The 14,080-nt window shown below is 36.4% G+C and overlaps 1 protein-coding gene across 3 annotated transcripts in view; it reads right to left on the reverse strand.

Annotated features, from left to right (window-relative positions):
- The window catches only part of LOC139981044 (paxillin-like), a 65,110-nt gene that overhangs the window by 37,173 nt on the left and 13,857 nt on the right, over positions 1-14,080 (reverse strand). The window contains exon 1 of one of the 3 annotated variants that reach the window (XM_071993160.1): positions 427-727. The exons of the other annotated variants lie outside the window; for them this stretch is intronic. The gene's annotated coding sequence lies outside the window, so the exon portion shown is untranslated. Of the gene's footprint in view, positions 1-426; positions 728-14,080 lie in introns of those variants that run through there. 3 annotated transcript variants of the gene reach the window in all.

The raw sequence follows: 14,080 nt of genomic DNA on the forward strand, positions 1-14,080 counted from the left end.
CTGAAAAGAGATCTCACTGAAACAGCTATATTTGAAAGGTCAGAGATATAATTCCTGGGTGACTTAATAATTATTTAAATCTTGTTAAACAAGTCCAATCCACTTCCTATCTCAGGAAGTGAAAGATATATATATGAGTTTACGATTAGATTATGACTGATTTGGTTCAGAGAATGAATGAATATATATATACACAAAGTATGTAATATAAATACACTATGTTTTGGAGTCTGAATAAAGCATGCAGGCGGTATTAGTACTGAATAACATGGTGATCAAGGGTTCACTGCTACAGTATATACCTATATATATTTGCCTAATTCTTACAAAGGAAAACTGGACACTGCTTCCATGCAATTGCTTTCATAAATTGTGAAAAATGAAAGTAAAAGTGATACCCTGAAAGAAGAATTTGAAAAGACATACCAGACCTTACTCCAAGACTGTATGTCAACAAAATGAATATCCAACATGGAATTATTCTCCTGCAAATATTTCCAAATTTCTTTTTCGCCTGGATTAATAAACAAACACCAAGGTGGTGGACGGAGGAGATGGATAATATAACGACTGAAGATGATATAGTTGAGAGATTGAGCTGGAAATACCGGGAGCAGAGACCACTACGACCAACGACGACAGGACTGAAGACTATAGCAGACAGCAGCAGTACTCGGCAACAACATACCAACAGAGCAGTGCTCAGAGAGTACAGCAGCCTAAAGGTAATATCTTTGGTTTGTGATCTATCAAATCAATTGCCCGTTTGGTCTTCAAGAGATGTAGAATATTTAGCAGCACTGATGAATACAGTACATGTACACACATGTGCAGAGTCACACAGTGTTCATGGAAGAAAAGCACCTTGGGCGAAATTGAGCACTGTCAATGAATAGCTGCTCTATGCTATATATGTGTGTGTGTGTGTAAGTAGTGGGTTGGTATTCCCAATGTTCAAATTGAGTTTAGTGTATCACTGGAAGTAGTGGCTGGCAAGGTGCTGAGGATGTATGTAGATGTATGTATACACATACCATGTTGATGAAATCACAGACATGGCTGTGCTGGGAGTTTACATGGAGACAGTATCTACTACCGTGTGGATCTATAGAGAGGTACCATGGGCTAGCGACTATCAATTTGCTAAGGTCATGTAAGGTCTCTGGTACCATTTTTACACAATGAAAGTACATGCTGCTTTATTGTCAACAGTTGAGATTAGTTTACACTGAAAGGATTAGGTTTCTTTCCCCTGAAGGAAAACAATCCTGGGTTAGATTGGGGGGGGGGGTGGGAGAAGAAGGGGGAGAGGAGGAGGGAGTCATTATTGAAGTTGAATTAAAGGAGTAGTCAAGTCCTAAAATTCAAAGATAATACAAGTTACTGTTGTAAGGAGTACAAGTTACTTCTGTAACATATAATGTGAAATAATGTGCTACGGTTTGTTTAACAAATGTTTATTTTCTTTATAATTACTGTCATTTGGAAAATTGCCATGATTTTCTAAGAAGCAGTTATAGGTTGAACAAGAAGGTAACAACATTTTTTTGAAGTCTCAAATACTTGACATGTCAGTAAGGAAAGTGAATCATAATCAAAAATTTCCTTTTCTGTTTTGTCAAACTTAAAATTTAAGTTCAATTTGTTTATTAACAACTGAACACTCTATGTACTTTGGACATTGAATTACTGTGTTTGATTTTGTATCATTGCTCTCTTCACCACCACCCCCCCTCCGCCCCCCACCCTTCCCACCAGTCACCTACCTGTCTTCACACAAGTAACCCACTCTTGCTTCCACTGATCTGGTATGTGGCCCCAGCTTTGACCTGAACACTGACCTTCCTTGTACATTGCATAATCTAGGTACAGTGAGGTTTCCATCATTTTGATTTCGGTATGTAAGTGTTATTTCAATTCTTTTTCTCTCAAATTTAACTAATATTGTTCTCATTAGTGCAGAAAACATCAAGAAACTATATAACCGGCTTGGAAAACAAGTTCCATGTTCCAACAAAATTGTGCACAATAGAAACGTATTAAAATCACATAATTGAACAGGTGTGCAGTGGTTGTAATGAGACCGGGTATGAACTGAGAAAACAAACTAAAATTACCCTCAGAAAGTAGCAGCAAATTTCTGACTATCAAATTGCGTTTAGGGGTTATGAATATCTTTCAGTTTCAATATGTCACTTTCATCTCAGGAAAGCTTCTTTCCAAAGAAGTTAATCAAACCTCCAATAGCCTGATTATCCTTTAAAATAATAGAGGGCAGCATCGCAGTTTATGACACAGATCAAATGTGACGAGTTTTGAGAGGAACGGCTATTTATTATTTATCGGATCTTCTCTTCCTTCCATCAAAGTGGACAATCGATTTACAGCTTCTGGCTTTGATGTTGACGAACTTTTCAACGTTATTTGAGAATAAAATCTCAAAACAAAGTATTTTCATCAGCTTCCAATTCCATGTGTTTCATGTGATTAATAGTTAACGCAGGAATTTAAGTATCCGAGCGATGGAAAGTTGATAGGCGAATTGCTAGCTCGGTTACCACCATGTGACTAGTGATAAAATGTGGCAGAAGTGTGTCTTAGTTTGATCAACTGTTAGGCTTTTAATATTAAGAGTAAATGTCAGTAGATTTGGTAAATTGTTTTTAACAAATGTTAAAACGGGCAAGAAAAGTGTTGGAATCAGTAATTTTGCAATCCAACAAATATGGATGAATAATGGCAAGGTTTGCTTACAAGTCAGTCTTCTCAGGTAGCCTTAAATAGCCACTGTTGCCATTCCTCTCCTCCTCCCCCACTCTACATTTCCAAAAAGGATGTCTAGTAAATCCTAAACTGTAACTCCTCTATTCTTCAACCACTATTATTCTCTACTTTTACAATATCTACTTTCACCCTATTGTGACCCTTTCCCCGCCCGACCTCCCCCCACCCTCCTCCCCCTCAGACATCCCAATATGTAGATGGGGACAACCATGTATCCATTTTGAATACAAGGTGTTGAAGTGCACAATAATGCAAATTTAGCTTTCTTCCTAAAAAAGATCCATTTTGTACATGTACATACATACTTCAAACAGAATGTAAAAATTCATCTATAGGATGACAACAGGGGCAAGGTCTACCAATGGATAATAATCCAACAGAAAATTGTGAGAAGATATATATGCAAGGAACAACTCACTTTGGAATTGAGCTTTGAGTTCATTTGGAATAGTTCTCAAACTGAAATAGAGAGCACTATGTAACATCAGCTTGGAAACAAGGTTATGATAATAGAGGGCAGTATATCACTTTTCAATTTCCTTAAAAAGCAGATTGATATCAAAACACAGTTGAAATTTGTCTACTGTACATGTGTGTGTATGTGTGGACATTTCTACAGTATGTAAGTACAGTATGTTTACGTGTGGAGAATTGTCCCAACTTTGCTTTGTTTTACTTTAAAATGATTGCTTATGTACAGTGTATCACACAACATTGTCAGATTTTTCCCTCGCTTCAGGAATTTTACCGAGAGAGCAAAAAACTGAGAGACAGAAAAGGGGTGGGGGGAGGAGGAGGAAGACGGAGGGATGGAAAACATTTACAGAAATTTGCTGGAATCAAGCAAACAATGAGGAGTATTTCTATTTTTTATGTCGATGCCTGCAGGTCTTCACTTCAAATGAGACCTTTTAAGATATGCAACAAAATACTTGTGTTTACCAATGTAAATGATAGAATGCACATCTGACTAACACTAACTGAATTTACTTCAATCTTGAAGAGTAATGAACAATGATCAGACTTCCCGAGTAATTAGCATTCTTTTCACACATTAATTAACTGAGATATGTCACAATTTAGGTACCATAGTAAACACCCAGCACTCCGCCTTTGTATATAAACTCTATATATATATGTATCGATGTACTCGAGTTTTATCTTTCAATGACATTTATCTTTTTAACCATCACAAAATAAAAATGTCACTGTTACAGAATATACCCTCAAGATTAATGCAAGGCCTCCCTTAGCAGCTGGTAGTTAAAAACATTTGCAAGAGAGAGAAAGAAAGAAAAGAGAGAGTTAGAGAGAGACGGTTAACCAGGCCACGGTTCTAATATAATCAGTAGGTTATCATTAAAAGATGTTAGGTAGCATTGACAATTATTATCTCGAGGGGATCCATCCAGGGGTACAGTCGACTTTCAAGATGGTCTTCAAAGAGACCTGGATGCAAGACCTAGATTCCACTGCGGAGCAATTACCGCATTCGCTCTCAGGATAAATGACAAAAATGGAGGAGGACTGTTCAACATCATTGTTCGATGACCCCTGTTCAAAAGGTCAACGGTTCTGATACAAATAAGGACGATTGACCTATCCCCTTCGTACCATTGCACTTTCTTTGAGTTTGTAAACCTAATACAAACATGGTAAACAATTCTTAAGGAACTAGTTTACCCGGTCCCAAAACCAATTTCTATTCTACTTTCTCAGTACGATAAGACTTGATGAAAATTTAAAGAATGACTTGTTTCATTTGTTTTTGTTTCTTTGTTTCCACACAATGTGTGAAGGAAGTTAACTAATAAACTAACAAAGTTAATATGATTAGTTAATATATTCTTCTGTATGCTGCTGAAAACTTAAACACATAAATTAATGAAAGCTTATATTTTTTTAATACAAGGCTAGGTTAGTCTTCATTGAATTCACTGAAAATATTAAGAAAATAAACAAATTACATATCTTGTTTAAAAGGAATTACAGGATTGATTCTTTGACCAACTGAACTGAAAAGTGGCAATTAACCCCCTCCCCTCCTCCCCTCACTGGTACTAAATTTAACCCCCTCACTGGTACTAAATTAACCCCCTCACTGGTACTACATTTATCCCCTCACTGGTACTAAAGTTCATTGACTATATGTATATATATACTGTATCCATGAAGGTGACTATCGCTGTCAAAATTAAGTTCCCAGCCCACCAGAGTTTTCTGGAAAAAAAATCTCTCTCCTATCTCCATTTACACTCTTCCTCCATGGCCTATGTGACTCCTTGGTACTATGACACTACTGAAGCCTGTGTGACATTTATAATTCCTGTACTATAGGACTACTGAGTCAACATGTGAATTATTCCAAGCATGTGGAGAATGCCTCCTCTCAACCTTTAAAGTCAGCATCCCAGCATGATAGGAGCTGCTCTTCACTTAGTGAGTCAGCTCAGGTCATCCTCACCACCGGGATACAGGATGTCTATGTACTTACCAAGATGAAGGAAGTACTCTACAACTACTACTTCTACTATACTTCATCACCAGAGATGATCACAAATATTTCAAAATGAGATAGTAATAATAATAAACGCATCTTCAATAACAGGGGACATAAATTTTAATCTGCTGAAAAGAAATGAGTTCACAAAAAGAAATTCAAAGTCTATGAAGAGAGGACTGCTCTCGTGCATCCATAAATTTACAACTTAGGGAAGATACGATACTTACAGTACGCTGAGGCAACCTGATTACCATAAATTGGGAGTAAGAGTTAACTGTCAAACATCATGATATGAATATTCATGAGGGAAAAAATCATATTTGTCAATGGTGACATGTATTAAAGTGAGAACATAGAGTGTGTCCTAATATGTTAGAAGAGTCTCAAAAGGCAAATTGTCATGTTTATCTCAAATGTGAAATTTTGAACCTTTTCCAAACTTTATCTTATTCCTAATAACTAGACAGAAAGTTCCCTAGTTGCTGTACGAAGATTCATGAAGGGGGAAAAATGAACATAACAAGATCAAATACACTCATATTGATTGAATTCTCTGTCTTTCTCTCCATTACAGCTGTATGCGAGGATATTCACTATATAAGTTGGCAAAATTTTACAAAGGAAAAAGTGTAAACATGTTATTATAAAAGCGATACACTTCAAAGTAGTTTGTTTTGCCACATACCATGAGTGCATGTGTCCTGGTCAAATATGAGCCCACTAATGTTTTGAAGTGCACTTTCCTTTTTAAAATACTTCAGCTTTCAGTTTACTTGTTCCTCTTTTGAAATGTATGTTTTTTATGAAGGTTACAAATTTTCACACAAGAATAAATCAGAAAGCATTTACAGTTTAATCTGTCAGAGAACAAAACAATGTATCAAAAAGAAAAAGTGGAGCAGAAAATTCCAGATTTGACAGATGAAAAGAGGGACATACTCTAAGCATCCTGATCAAATTTGCATCCAATTCCTATGTAACATTTTTTGTTCACACATCTTGTAGCAGAGTGAATGTGGTGTGATGTGATAGAAGTACACTAACATATTTGTTATCATAAAACTTACTGGTTTAGAAAACGCATGTGTAGACTCTTTGGATGGTAGAATGAGAAGGAAGAGCAACGACCGGAGGAGCCGGTCGTTGCGGGTGCACAGTGTTAAAAGATTACCAGGGCATACTAGACACAGTAGAATGAGGTGCTAAGGTTGTGAGGAGACAGGTAAGCGAGGAGCGAAGTAAATTTATGGTTCTCATTAAACTTCAGGTTAAATTTTTCTACTTCATAAATGAATCTCTCAACTGTATAAATACACCACCGTCAATAAATCTTCCTCTGAACTCTCCTTCTGGACTATCCCTTTAATTTCTTTCCATAACAGATACTTCAAGGTCGTCCAACATTTGGAGATGAGGATAGTTATTGTCCGATAGCCACAAGACTATCCAAAGTTGTTCAATGCCGTTCTAGTTATTTACTTACTAAGGAAACTATTAAAAGAACCTTCAGTTTATATTCGCCATCGTACACCAATCATGAGGGACAAACTAACTTTGAGATATAAACCACTCCATCTGCGAATCTTAACAGAAAGTGCAGGTTGTCCGAAGAAGCAATTAGGAAGATCCCTTAAAAGTATCAGCATTGATCACTGTTTTCAAAAAAAATATATATATTATTATTACTTTTCACATAAACTTACAGTTTATTTCATGTGATATAACTCCAGAAATCATAATCTGATATTTGGTTAAGAGATTAACATCTTAATCATTAATGCCTGAGTGTTATCAGCATACATACAGTAAATCCATTTCAGGTTTCTACAAAACAAGTTGAAAACTTTCATGTGTCCTTGTGATGTGGACAGCAGTCCAAGATTCAGATTCATATATGACTTATAAGGAAATATAGTTGAATAGCTTTTGCCCGTTTGTGACCTTTCTGGTCATATTCAGCAAACAGATAAAACAACCTCAAAATGGCCCTCCATAAGAAGCAAACCAACCTACCAGCAATCTAGAAGTCATCTACATGAGAAGAGGCCAAGAAGTAATTATTGGGGGATAATTTCAATTAAAGGAATATATTACATAAATTCAATTCGATGGCAACAGTGAATAATGATAAGAAACTGTATTTATGGCTTTTAGAATGTTTCTATGGGTAAAAGGAAAGACAGGCAAGAGAAACGAGGAAGAGAGAGGGTAGAGAGAGGGAGAGGGGAGGGGAGGGGAGAGGAGAGGGGAGAGGAGGGGAGGGGAGAGGGAGTCTCTATGGCTGAGATTGTTTGCTTGCAATTACTGTATGCTCACAGAATCCCCTGCCAATACAATACCTCTGTACACTGGAACTGTTTAAAAGTCTAAACTGGTAATTATTTAAGTAAACAGCATTCTAAAGTAAAGGATTTGAAAATATATATATATAAAAGGTTGTTTCATATCTCAAAATATTATAACCAGTGGTACATGACTTTCCCCTTCAAATTTCATTCCCAAAAAGTGACAATTGGCTGCTTGACCTTTCCATATAGCCTGCATTAGAAGCCATAAGAAGAACATGAAATCAAGTTCTTAAAACCAATAGAATATGAAAAGAGAAAACTTAATGTTTGCCTTTAATATAGTGTTCACAAGTAATACACACAGCTTTAACCCATTTTTTTACCTCTTGTCCAAACCAGAGTGATTAGCCTAGAGCAACCCCAAGATTAAATGTGTCATTTTCAATCATAATGAGAGTTTTAGAGCTCAAACAGCAGGAAATCCAGGTTTAACAAGTCTCATTCTGATAGCAGACGATGATTCATTCCCCCCTTACTTGTGGATTATTTTTGTATTTAACACAGGAAGGATGCAACCGGATAATCATGGGTCCCACTCAGAAAATAAAATAAATATCATGTCTAACTATTGCCTAAAGTTAAAAAGAGAGTAAAAAACCCTGCCTTTCGATCTCTCAAGATTATACGCAATATAATTTTACCTTCTGCGTGTGGTGTCCTGTTAATTCATAAATTAGTTTCATTGGTGCAGTAATAATTAGCCTTTAATCTCAGTCTGCCCCAATTCACAAGTCAAGCTTTCGAGTGACGGTTTCGGTTATTTAGTCACGTTTCAGTGAATGGCAGCACACTTGTCAAAGGGAAGAGATTGATTGCAAAATTTTGAAAATATATGACCAGTGGCGGAGCGTCCATACAGTCAGGGGGGGGGGGGGCGGATGCCCCCCTGACGGACTCGAGTGGACTGTTGGCACCCTTTTCAGCTTTACCACTTTTTACTTATTCGCGATTATTGACTTTTATATTGCGCTGTCATCTACTGTACCTATTGACATTTGTCACATTTTGTTGGTGTAATTTGGCGATGACACCTATTTATTCTTCGTTTATCTGCAAATTAGCCAGGTCCGGAAAGGGTCATTTCCGGCGATCTAGGGAGTACCTTTACTCAAAAAATTTCTGTACGCTACGCGCCAACCTATGGTGGCGCTCCGCTTAGATAGTGTCGAAAGCGCCCCTACAGACCATTCTCGCCCCTCCTGATCAATACCCCTAGCTCCGCCACTGTATGTGACCAGTATGAATCTTTCAGCAGCATGAACAGTGAATATGTCTTTCCCATGAATAATTTTTATAACCTTATTTTTAGTTCATGTATAAGCTGAGATCAACTACTGTACGTTAAGCCTAAAACAGATCAAAGTCCAACCACAGTACTCCGTGAGCTTAACCCGGATAATTTTGTAATTTTCCGTCCTACTCACGAAAGTTCTAACAATCTAGATCCTAACAAATTAAATGCTCCACAATAGCAGAAACACAAACCTTTTGCAGATCAAGACAATGAATTTTTTCATTTTAATTGACTCCATCTCTGCAAAATTATTATGGTACATGTAAAACATGTATGTATAGTAGTACGTATTAGTTCCCAAACAAATGAGGTTGTTTATATTGCCAAAATATGTATCGATTTGTACAATGTATTTTTAAACTGCTATTTTAAGTGAACCCTTTTTCAATCTCACAGCTTTGGGAACATTGCCAACAAAAACCACCTCTTTATTGTGGTTATTGTGGTTAAGTGAAGCAAATAACAATACATACAGTCTATTATAGTTTCTAAATTACACATTTCTATGACCAGGATGAGCCTTTTGTCATTCTAAATGATCAGTATCTCTAATGGAATGCAGAGAACCAAAATTTGATTTTTCAGTTTAGCAAAAGACTAAAATACCTCCGGTAAATACGACACCTGATTGGATTGTGAGATATCTACAACCATAACAATTAACCAGTGCTAATCAAAAACTTGACATCAAAATTTGGCCTGTAATTACATATTGTACACTAATGCAAGGAAGTTCATGTTAGACTGTTAGAGTAAAAATTTTCAAGTTTTTCCACAACGTGTTTCTCATTTTTGGTTTTTTATTCATATATGATTACAAATTAAGATATAATGTTAGTTAGAGCTGAGAGGGTCTAAATGTTCTTGTCATGAGGAAGTATCTTTAACAACTGATTTAAAACAGTGACACATAACTCAAGTCCCATCATATAGGACACTGGCCCAGGTACACAAGGTATAGTACAACATGAATCTTGCCAATTCAAATGATGCTCTCCATCTAAATTGTAACAGGTTTTTCAATGGATGTACTGCTTTTCATGCCATTACGTTCCATTAGATACCCAGGTTATACCCAGCTACTGTTGCCGAAGGCTCTTTCGGGGAATTATAGATCGGCAATTACACTAAGTGCGATTCAACATTCTACTTCAAGGCAGAGTTGTCACTTTCTCTTCAACTTACTTTGTATCTATTCTACGCATTACATGTGCAATTACATGAGGTACTGTACGTAATACATGTCATTACATCAGAAAACATTAAATCCGAAACAGAGCTCTACAAGACCCGTTACTGTACATGTATACACTTTTGTGGACAAGTTCAAATAACAATGTACCACCCATGTACTAAATTTATGCATGAACTGCTTTAATAACTTCCCCATCCACAACATACACTAAACCATCCATGGGTATAAGATGCGGACTACAGTAGCCTTTCACAATATTACCCAGCAGCATGGTGGCAGGGGAGGGGGGGCCAAATAGGACCCCTGAATATCTTATTACAAGGACAGGATAACACCAATCAGTGTGATGCAATAATGATCTCTCTGGGAGGAACTGAGACCCACAGTACCCAGTTTCATCATATTTTTTTTCTTCTGAGACCGGGTACTACATTCAAGGCGACCAAGAAATGTCAAGTCCCAACCTCCCCCCCCCCCCCCCGTTTTTTTGGGTCAAGTTGCGTTTCTGTAGAATATTGATGAGGGTCATTTAAATACAAACGAAAGATTTGTCAAAACAACATACAGTAAATATTGAACAACACAACAAGGGTACTACATACTATGGCGTATTAAAAATTAACAGCGACGTAAAACACACAGTCAGTGGGCATTAGCATGCATGTTCTCAGATCTATGTATACATAGTCACATTGATAATGATAAAAGATGTGGCTTCTGGCAGGCCTTTGTGGTATTGACACATGGGCCTGCAATAAGTTGGACTACGTATGAAGTCACACCCAACAGGGGATTCACAAATTTATAATCACAAATGCCTTGTCAACACTATATCCCAACCTCACCCTCTCCCCTTCCCCAGATCTTAGAACCAGTGTTTGCAAATCCACAAATATTTCATATCACTATCGCTTTCGAATTCACATTTGTCACTTCCCATTCCCTCCCCCCCCCCCCTCCCCTTACCTTCCCACTCAGTTTCTGATCAAAACATCATTAAGGAGGTTATGTATTGTTTGATTCTCTCAGCTGAGATAAAATCCACCTCTTCCATGAATGCCAACCCATAATCTCTGCATGCTAGCTAGCCAGAGTACCATCACATATAATCGTCTTTTCACATCCTCCTCTAGGACAAAAACCCCTGTATCTTAGTATATAAATGTGTACAATGATTGCACTGTTAACTATGCAGCGCTGTATATATATCCATACAGCAGCAGCCTACAGCAGCGTAGAAGGCTCTTTTATAATATTCATGCATGACTTAACACTATTGTCAATGAACAATGCATACTTAGACCTCACCAAGTGCCAATGTAAACAACAAAGTCTGAAACTGTACATAAAATTAACTACCTTTCATTTCTCTCCCCTTTACTTGCACATCCTGGACACATAAATTTGCAAAAAAAGATGGAAGTTTTCTTTGAAAACAATGCTAATGTTATAAAACGGAAAGGATTGATCATTAACATTTCTGTTTAATAACAAACTTGAACTCAAACCCAGATATAGCACACGCTGTCACATGTGAATTAATAAATTTTAATTAAACCCTCTAACAACATGCAAGCTTGATGAGATATAGGGTGTAGATACATGAACACACTATTGTAAATCAGCTGTTTCCCCAAACCTTACTGGTTGAGGAATTTATGAGGGACAATACATGACCTGCAGTCTAGTAATGCACTGTGCCCCCCTCCCACCCTGGCTTCAGTCTAGTGAAGCACTGCATCCCCTCTCTCCCCCCCCCTCCCACCCATCTCATCCCATCCCACATCCAGTAGAATTGGAAGGAAGAGGTAGCACAGCTAGACTGGAGAAAAAATGAAGATTGTAATTTTGCTAGTTTATCACAATTTTATTTACAAATCAACTGAATGAAGTTCCAATAATGATCGGCAATTGATGAAACTACAGTATTATAAAGAGACCCTGCTCAACTTGTACACCGAAAGAAAGCTACAGTGTGTAGCGGGTCGTTAAAGATTCCATTTGATAGATAATAACACAGAAATGTTGTACACAGGTCTTAATAGTGCAGAATCATATGGACAAGGCAGAAAGAAATGATAATTACAAAACCAAATAAATGAGCAACACAAAACAATAATATTTACAAGCGTCATGTTTGTTCGAACGTTTTCGAAGATATCTCATCTTCCTCCTCAGGTAGAGTAAGGCTTTAAACTTATATAGTTCCGTAAGTCTGGAGCCAATTCGTGATGACATAGATATGATTAACCATGTTGATATATGTAGCAAAGTTTAAAATACATTGAGTAGGTAGAAGGATCCATGTTGGAATAGCTGACTATTTAAAACTGGTTTCAGTTTTATGATGTAGAGAGCTTCCTTGATTTTAATCTCAAAGTCTGAGTTGCCAGTGATAATTGAATTTAAAACTATATACTTCAAATGTTAAGACCACCTGAAGAGTGAGTTAAATAACTATTAAAGGCTTTAAAAGTGCTGATCACACTGAATCCCTGTAAATGAAGTCATGGGAAGATTAAAGTAACGCAAATGCTACTTTAATCAATTCTAAAAAGGATGTTTAGAAACTGGATATCTTCAGCTACTGTCGGACTGCCGCACTATACAGTAGTATTAACCGCAACACTATAAATAAACCATCAGTGAAGAAGTGACTGTCACTTTGTATCAAGTTTGACTTGAAAGTTATATATATGTGTTTGGCAGTCATGGTTGGCTGCAGGATAGGGCGGGACTGAGTACCTACAGGCAGGAAGGAAAGAGTTAAATAACAAGTACAATATCCTTAAAGGAGACTTCTTGTCTGAAAATCAACGGTACTAATGACGATAAGCCTTCTTGATACAGAGAAACCAACATGTCAACATAAATCATGTGGTGGAACTTTTTTTGGGTGGTGGGGAGTGGGAGGGGGGTTTAATGGGTGGTTGGGGATGTTATCCATTTCCTACTTTGTGGCTTAAACCTAGCTGTCTCTCTTCTGCTTGTCTTTGTAGTTGTTCATTTAATTGATGTTTTTTTGTGTATTGTATACAGGAGTGCACATCTTCAATCACCCGTCCTAGTTCTGTGCACTTCCTTTCACCTCATGTATGTATAATTTCTGTAACTACAATTTATGTTATGTTGAACCTGTTGTGTTTATCCGTGAAGTGATAAACAAAGTAAACAAAGCAAAATGAACCGAAACTGTAGGAGAAGTTCTTTGTTGGCTAAGTTTCACAAGGCAGGTATCAGTTACATGATCATGACATTAATTGTTAATAGAATTACACAAAATAAGGTGTATGATAAGAGTTGCTACTATGGAGTATCCAGGGTGTCCGCATATAAAGCGGGAGGCCCAGGTTCGAATCCCGGTGGAGGTTGGAAGTTTTTTCACTGTTCTGGATCTTCCAACTCACTACAATTATCTATCTATTTATAGATATATATATGTAGATAAATTAGGTAAGTGATTGGAAGTAAAACAGCCAATGTTTGGTTTTAGCAGAGCTTTCGAGCAAAACTAGTTCTCCTGACAAGGAGTAGCAGGAATTGAAACTATTTAGTTTCACTCGAGATCCAGCCTTTCTCTTTATGCAGCATAGTTGTTTAAACAGTTGTTCTGTTATTCCTATTGATATATAGATATATATAGATATTTAGATATATCTAGATGTATATATATCTATATGTATATATATCTATATGTATATCTATATATATATATATATATATATACATATACATATATATATACATATATATATATATATATACAGATATATATAGATATATACAGATATATATATATATATATATCTATATCTATATATATATATATATATAGATATAGATATATATATATATATACATCTGTATAAATATATATATATAAATATATATATATATATATATATATATAAATATATATATATATATATATAAATATATAAATATATATATATATA

The sequence above is a fragment of the Apostichopus japonicus genome, chromosome 15 (assembly GCF_037975245.1).
Source record: "Apostichopus japonicus isolate 1M-3 chromosome 15, ASM3797524v1, whole genome shotgun sequence".
Lineage (NCBI taxonomy): Eukaryota > Metazoa > Echinodermata > Holothuroidea > Aspidochirotida > Stichopodidae > Apostichopus > Apostichopus japonicus.